The sequence below is a fragment of the Oncorhynchus mykiss genome, chromosome 6, assembly GCF_057628025.1.
Source record: "Oncorhynchus mykiss isolate SJ-2025 chromosome 6, ASM5762802v1, whole genome shotgun sequence".
Taxonomy (NCBI): domain Eukaryota; kingdom Metazoa; phylum Chordata; class Actinopteri; order Salmoniformes; family Salmonidae; genus Oncorhynchus; species Oncorhynchus mykiss.
Window position 1 is genome coordinate 20,760,115 of NC_143027.1, and position 8,630 is coordinate 20,768,744.

Genomic DNA, 8,630 nt, shown 5'->3' on the forward strand with positions numbered 1-8,630 from the left:
GTTTTGACCCTTGCCTGTCCGGTCTCTGAGCCCACCTGCCTGACCATTCTGCCTGCCCCTGAGCCTGCCTGCCATCCTGTTCCTTTTCCCCACTACTCTGGATTATCGACCCCTGCCTGCCTTGACCTGTCATTTGCCTGCCCCTGTTGCTGTAATAAAAATTGTTACTTCGACACAGTCTGCATCTGGGTCTTACTTTCAAACCTGATACATATTCATATGAGCATAGCTTCCACATGTATGTACAATAAGTCCACTCTCTTTGTCTCTCCCTCTCTTTCTTTTCTCACCCCCTTTCCATTGTGTAACACGCCGTCATATCGGGTTAGTCCACTAGGGACCTTTCGTTGCATTATGTTAGTAATCAATATAACCTATACCGTGTGTGTGTGTGTAGGTAATCCTGTGTGATTATTTAGTTAGTTAGTAAATAAATAATTAATCCAATTTGTGTACCGCTGATTCATCACTTAGGTTAGGGTTTGTGCAGATTTACGAGGTCAACGACGTTCAGAATGAGACTGATATGAGGAAATTATTCATTGATGACTGGTATGATATCAATATATTCTGATATATTCTTGAGTTATTTTGGGAAATGGCAACTCATTAAACAAACATTAAACTTTCCTAATGAGTTAATTGTTACATTATTAATTTAATTGGGTAATAATTAAACGTAGGAGGTAACTATTTGATGAAATGCAGTCATCACATTAATGATATCACGTCACGCCAAAGGACAAAGATAATCCAATATTTTTGGTAAGAAGGAGCAAGCAAGCAGACAATGCCACACTTGCTAAGTGTTTTTTGACATTTGTAATCCACAATGAATGTCCTTTCCTGAATCAATGGCCCTTTTGGGGGCCCTAAGCAAAATTTGGTAGTCCCGTTACTAATTTGCCATAAGGTGGAGAGAAACTTTTTACATTTTAAAGCAAATTTCCTGCAATTCTATACATTTTGCATTGTTTATATGATATATGTGTGAGAGTGACTAATAAAATCAATGGGAGCCCCATGTAGGTCAGGGCCCCTGGGCACATGCCTTGTGTGCATGGTTGGCAGTGGTGTGGTGGGGGCATACCCTGTATCAATTATGTAGTACAATAGAGATATCATGCACAAAGTAGCCTACACTATCTGTGAAATATATTCACGTGAGCCGCACGCAAAGCCTAGTTTCAACAGAATAGCATCTGCAGGCAGCAAAAGCAGGCAGCTCTCAACTGGTTGTCGCATGGAGCAGCTCACAGAACAACATCAGTAGCCAGTAGGGTAGGTAGGAAAGCAACCTTGTCTCAGAGCATTTATGTACAGTGTATTCAGAAAGTATTCAGACCCCTTCCATTTTTCCACATTTTGTAAAAATGTTTTCCTCATGAATCTACACACAATATCCCATAATGACAAAGCGAAAACAGGTTTAAAGAACATTCTGCTAATTTATTACAAATAAAAAACAGATACCTTATAAGTATTCAGACCCTTTACTATGAGACTCTAAATTTAGCTCAGGTCCATCCTGTTTCCATTGATCATCCTTAAGATATTTCTACAACTTAATTGGATTCCACCTGTGGTAAATTCAATTGATTGGACATGATTTGGAAAGGCTAATTAATAATTGTCTAATTAAGGTCCCACAGTTGACAGTGCATGTCAGGGCAAAAACCAAGCCACGAGGTCGAAGGAATTGTCCGTAGAACTACGAGACAGGATTGTGTAGAGGCACATATCTGTGGAAGGGTACCAAAACTGCAGTATAAAGGTCTCCAAGGACACAATGGCCTCCATCATTCTTAAATGGAAGAAGTTTAGAACCACATAGACTCTTCCTAGAGCTGGACGCCGGGCCAAACTGAACAATCGGGGGAGAAGGGCCTTGGTCAGGGAGAGGACCAACTCTGACAGAGTTCCAGAGTTTCACTGTGGAGATGGGAGAACCTTCCAGAATAACAACCATCTCTGCAGCACTCCACCAATCAGGCCTTAATGGTAGAGTGGCCCGACGGAAGCTACTCCTCAGTAAAAGGCACATGACAGCCCGCTTGGAGTTTGCCAAAAGGCACCTAAAAGACTCTCAGACCATGAGAAACAAGATCCTCTGGTCTGATGAAATCTAGATTGAACTCTTTGGCCTGAATGCCAAACATCACATCTGAAGGAAACCTGCCACCATCCCTACGGTGAAGCATGGTGGTAGCATCATGCTGAGGGGATGTTTTTCAGCTGAGACTAATCAGGATAGAGGCAAAGATGAACAGAGCAAAGTACAGAGAGATCCTTGATGAAAAGGTTCACCTTCCAACAGGACAATGACACTAAGCACACAGCCAAGACAACACAGGAGTGGCATCGGGACAAGTCTCTGAATGTCCTTGAGTGGCCCAGGCAGAGCCCGGACTTGAACACGATTGAACATCTCTGGAGAGACCTGAAAATAGCTGCGCAGCAATGCTCCCCATCCAACCTGACAGAGCTTGAGAGGATCTGCAGAGAACAATGGGTGAATCTTCCCAAATACAGATGTGCAAAGCTTGTAGCGTCACACCCAAGAAGACTCGAGGCTGTAATCGCTGCCAAATGTGCTTCAACAAAGTACTGCGCAAAGGGTCTGAATACTTATGTAAATGTGATACTTCCATTTTTTATTATTATTATACATCAGCATGTTAAATGTGCAAAATGGTACTGGGGGCCCTACTTTGCCTCAATTATTACATGTACATTCCCCGTTGAAACTGAAGAACATATTAGAAAGCTGTGAAAGACTTCTCTAGATATACATTTAGGCTAGATTGTGAAAGTGCACATTGTAATCGTGACCGGAGTGTTGTCTTGTCTAAGAGCAGAACACAGCAAATTAAAACCAGTTATGTGATGACATTTCATTTTCCTGTTCACAGCAAAGCCCTTGGAGCTGCTTCCCTATCTCAGGTAGTCACACATCCACTAATGAAGAGCATCACCTACTGGCCACAACTTGTATTGGGTCTGTCTTTGAAAACATTAATCTGCATTGCTTCAATTGTCACAAATACTAACATCCCCTTTGCTATAGAGAGTAAAATAAATGAGTATCCTTGCCTTGTGCGAGCCAGAACTGCTCACAGGAGCAGGGGCCCATTTATAAGTACACCCTCTGGACAGGACGCTTGTCTATCGCAGGGCCTCACCCCCAATCTATTCTCTTAATGCTGAGTGATAGAACTCCAATTTTAAGAGTCTTTGGTATGACTCAGTCAGGGATCGAACTCACAACCTTCCAATCTCAGGGTGGACACTAACCACAAGGCCACTGAGGACTGACCTTCAATTGGGGAGAACTGCTTGGTTGGTCAGCTGTCTTTGGCTCCTGTGACTAGTCGGTGTGCCTACCACTGTATTTCTCAGGAGTGGTGTGGACATCCATTTATGACACCATCTATGCCCATCAGGTATTAGGTGTATACCTGTGCTATGACTGTCATGTTGTGCCTATTTAACATTGCTATTACAAATGTTTGTACTTCCTCAGTTCATGCTGTTCGTTGAAGAATATTCTAGATTGTTCTATGAATGACAACTTTTTATAATGTGTGCATTGCATTCCTTCCTATTGTCGCCGGGACAAAGATGACGATATCAGAGTAGGGGTCAAGTCTATAGCATTGAGGTTCCAGTAGCACACCAACAATTGGCTCAGTGGGTTCATGATGGCCATGATGTTAAGGCTGGTTGTGGCTGGGTTCAACGCAGAACAGACCCTGCCTTACTATGCAACATTGTGGCTATTCACCTCACATTTCAGGTGGGGGTATTTTTGATATGTTATGTGCAAACATTTCAGTTTTTGGCCATGGTTATGTTGACATTTTACAAAGAACCCTCAACTGAAATCAATCCACAATACCCGTTAGAGACAATACATCCCAACAATTATTTTCATTTTATGTGACTAATTGTGATGCTTTTCTTTTTAATTGGGTATATTTACACATTGGACATCAACAAACCAGAGGACTGCTGGAAGAAATGTATTTCAATCAGAACCCTTGGACTATTCTTGTTCTTGGGAATAGTCTGTGGAAATGTGTGGAAAGAAAGAAGATACACTTTATTTCCAAGAGTTTGATACCACTCCATTCACTCCATTCCAGCCATTATTATGAGCCGTCCTCCCCTAACCAGTTTCCTGTGAGTAATACACCACCCATTATTTTGTAAGTCTTTATTGTATTAGGCGTTGTCTCTCAATAAAGCTCATATTGGGCAATACTTTTTGTGGCTTTAAGATCCCTGGCTTCTAGGAAAATCAAGGTCAAGAACAACCAATCAACCCTATAATCCTTTTTTCACACATTTGTTGTGCTACAGCCTGAACTTAAAATGGGATTTTGTGTCACAGATCTACACACAATACCCCATAATGTCAAAATAAAATGTTGTTGTGAGTATTTTTTTACACATTTATTAAAAATGAAAAGCTGGGAAGTATTCAGTCAGTAAGTTTTCAACCGATTTATTATGGCAAGCCTAAATAAGTACAGGAGGAAACATTTGCTTAACAAGTTACATAATATGTTGCATGGACTCGCTCTGTGTGCAACAATAGTGGTTAACATGATTTTTGAATGACTGCCAAATCTCTGTACCTCACATATACAATTATCTGTAAGATCCCTCAGTTAATAAGCTAATTTCAAGCACAGATTCAACCACAAAGACAGAGGAAGTTTTCCAATGCCTTTCAAATAAGGGCATGTACTGGTAGATGGGTGAAAATAAAAAGCAGACACTGAATATCCATTTGAGCATGGTGAAATTATCATTTACGCTTTGGATGGTGTATCTGCAAAGATACAGGTGTCTTTCCTAACTCAGTTTTCAGAGGGGAAGGAAACCGCTCAGGGATTTCACCATGAGGCCAATGATGATTTCAAAACAGTTTAATGGATGCGATAGGAGATAACTGAGGATGGATCAAATACATTGTAGTTACGCCACAATACTAACCTAAATGACGAAGTGAAAAGAAGGAAGCCTGTACATAATACAAATATTTCAAAACATGCATCATGTTTGTAAAAAGGCATTAAAGCAACACTGCAAAAAATGTGGCAAAGAAATGATTTAACTTTTTGTCCAGAATACAAAGCGTTATGTTTGTGGCAAATCACAAAACATATCCCTGAGTACAACTCTTCATATTTTCAAGCATGTTGTTGGCTGTATAATGCTATGGGTATGCTTGCCATCGGCAAGGACTACGAAGTTATTTCGGATTAAAAATACACATAATAGAGCTAACCACAGGTTCTGTGTCTAGATCGGCATAGGCTAAGATGCAATAGATAGTATAGAATACAGTATATACATATGAGATGAGTAATGCAAGATATGTAAACATTATTAAAGTGACATTATTAAAGTATGATCTGAAGTATGATAACAACTGCTCCAAAATAATCTATGTTTGCACTCTGCCAGAGCACAACACCTCAACACCTTCTGACAATGTGAGTATTTACCCAAACCAGATAGGTGCACACCAATATCCTCCTAATATATGTGGGCTTTGGCTTTAAGTACTTGTGCAGTGCCTTCGGAAAGTATTCAGACCCCTTGACTTTCCACATTTTGTTGGGTTACAGCCTTATTCTAAAATTGATTAAATCGTTTTCCCCCTCATCAATCTACACACAATACCCCATAATGACAAAGCAAAATCAGATTCTATTTTTTTAGCTAATTTATAGAAAATAAACTGAAATATCACAGTTACATAAGTTCTCAGACCCTTTACTTAGTACTTTGTTGAAGCACCTTTGGCAGCGATTACAGCACTGAGTCTTTTTGGGTATGACGCTACAAGCTTGGCACAACTGTATTTGGGGAGTTTCTCCCATTCCTCTCTGCAGAGCCTCTCAAGCTCTGTCAGGTTGGATGGGGAGCATTGCTGTACAGCTATTTTCAGATCTCTCCAGAGATGTTCGATCGTGTTCAAGTCTGGGCTCTGGCTGGGCCACTCAAGGACATTCAGAGACTTGTCCCGAAGCCACTCCTACGTTGTCTTGGCTGTATGCTTACGGTCGTTGTCCTGTTGGAAACTGAACCTTCGCCCCAGTCTGAGGTCCTGAGTGCTCTGGAGCAGGTTTTCATCTAGGATCTCTCTGTACTTTGCTCTGTTCATCTTTTCCTTGATCCTGACTAGTCTCCCAGTCCCTGCCACTGAAAAACATCACCACAGCATGATGCTGCCACTACCATGCTTCACCGTAAGGATGGTGCCAGGTTTCCTCCAGACATGACGCTTGGCATTCAGGCCAAAGAGTTCAATCTAGGTTTCATCAGACCAGAGAATCTTGTTTCTCATGGTCTGAGATTCTTTAGGTGCCTTTTGGCAAACTATCATGTGCCTTTTACTGAGGAGTGGCTTCCGTCTGGTCACTCTACCATAAAGGCCTGATTGGTGGAGTGCTGCAGAGATGGTTGTCCTTCTGGAAGGTTCTCCTATCTCCATAGAGGAACTAGAACTAGTGACCATCGGGTTCTTGGTCTCCTCCCTGACCAAGACCCTTCTCCCCCGATTGCTCAGTTTGGCCGGGGCGACCAGCTCTAGGAAATGTCTTGGTGGTTCTAAACGTCTTCCATTTAAGAATGATGGAGGCCACTGTGTTCTTGGAGACCTTCAATGCTGCAGAAATGTATTGGTAGCCTTCCCCAGATCTGTGCCTTAACACAATCCTGTCTCTGCAATCTACGGTCAATTCCTTTGACCCCATGACTTGGTTTTTGACATGCACTGTCAACTGTGGGACATTATTTAGACAGGCGTGTGACTTTCCAAATCATGTCCAATCAATTGAATTTATCACAGGTGGACTCCAATTAAGTTGTAGAAACATCTCAAGGATGATCAATGGAAACAGGATGCACCTGAGCTCAATTTTGAGTCTCATAGCAAAGGGTCTGAACACTTATGTAAATAAGTATTTATTTTTAATTAATGTGAAAACATTTCTAACAACCTGTTTTTGCTTTGTTAGTATGGGGTATTGTGTGTAGATTGCTAAGGATTTTCTATTTTTAAAACCCATGTTAGAATAAGGCTGTAACGTACACAAAATAGAAAAAGTCAAGTGGTCTGAATACTTTCCAGAGGCACTGTATAACTGGTAGTCTGCTCTCACAGCTGCAGTCCAGACAAGAATCCCCACAAACTGACCGATATGTAAGCCATGCCACCAGGTTGAAAACCCAAATGTCATTACCAGCAGAGCAGTTTTTCTTCTTTGCAAAACCAGCCTACGTAGCGATGTAGCTGTTGTACCATTCCACCGACAGGCAAATTCAGACACCTGGAAGGACATCTCTGTGGTCCAGAGATCTCCGTCAGACAGGCCCCTCCAGTTTGTGCCGTCCTTCCTGGCCATCTGTAACGGTTCTCCTCTTCATCTGAGGAGGAGTATGAAATATCGGACTAATACGCAGCATGGTAAGTGTTTGTCATATTTATTACACTGAACACAGAAAACAAACGAACAAGAGAATAAAGGAAAACCGAAAAAGTCCCGTATGGTGAAAACACTGAAACGGAAAATAGCCACCTACAAACAAAAGTGGGAAAACAGGCTACCTAAGTATGGTTCTCAATCAGAGACAACGATTGACAGCTGCCTCTGATTGGGAACCATACCAGGCCAAACACATAGAAATATAAACACAGAACAAAACATAGAATGCCCACCCCAACTCACACCCTGACCAACCTAAAATAGAGACATAAAAAAAGGAACTAAGGTCAGGACGTGACACCATCCTCCTGAACCCAAGCCCAGCAGCATTATTCAGACTGATCCTCCAGTGGGAGTAATATCTGACCCTCAACACCACAGCACCTTAAATTAAATCTTGAGGAAAAAAGCCAACTTGGCACCTTCATTCATTGAATCAGATGGCTCATTCATCAAAAAGCCCACTGATAATGCAAACTACTTGAATTACTTTTTCATTGGCAAGATAAGCAAACTTATGGATGACATGCCAGCAACAAACGCTGACACTACACATCCAAGTATATTGGACCAAATTATGAAAGACAAGAATTGTACTTTTGAATTCCGTAAAGTCAGTGGGGAGGAGGTGAAACAATTATTATTGTCTATCAACAATGACAAGCCACCAGGGTCTGACAATCTGGATGGAAAATGACTGAGGATAATAGCAGACGATATTTCCACTCCTATTAGCCACATCTTCAATTTAAGCCTACTAGAAAGTGTGTGCCCTCAGGCTTGGAGGGAAGCTAAAGTCATTCCGCTACCTAAGAATAGTAAAGCCCCCTTTACTGGCTCAAATAGCTGACCAATCAGCCTGTTATCAACCCTTAGTAAACTTCTGGAAAAAAATTGTGTTTTACCAGATACAATACTGTTTCACAGTAAACAAATTGACAACAGAATTTCAGCATGCTTATAGGGAAGGACACTCAACAAGCACAGCACTTACAAAAATGACTGATGATTGGCTGAGAGAAGTTGATGATAAAATGATTGTGAGGGATGTCTTGTTAGACTTCAGTGCAGCTTTTGACATTATCGATCATAGTTTGCTGCTGGAAAAACATATGTGTTAAGGCTTTA

At 41.4% G+C, this 8,630-nt stretch overlaps 1 pseudogene; it reads left to right on the forward strand.

The window, feature by feature from the left end:
• Positions 1–2,691: 2,691 nt before the first annotated feature.
• LOC118964873 (4-hydroxybenzoate polyprenyltransferase, mitochondrial-like) lies at positions 2,692–4,120 on the forward strand (annotated as a pseudogene).
• The last annotated feature ends 4,510 nt before the right edge of the window (positions 4,121–8,630 follow it).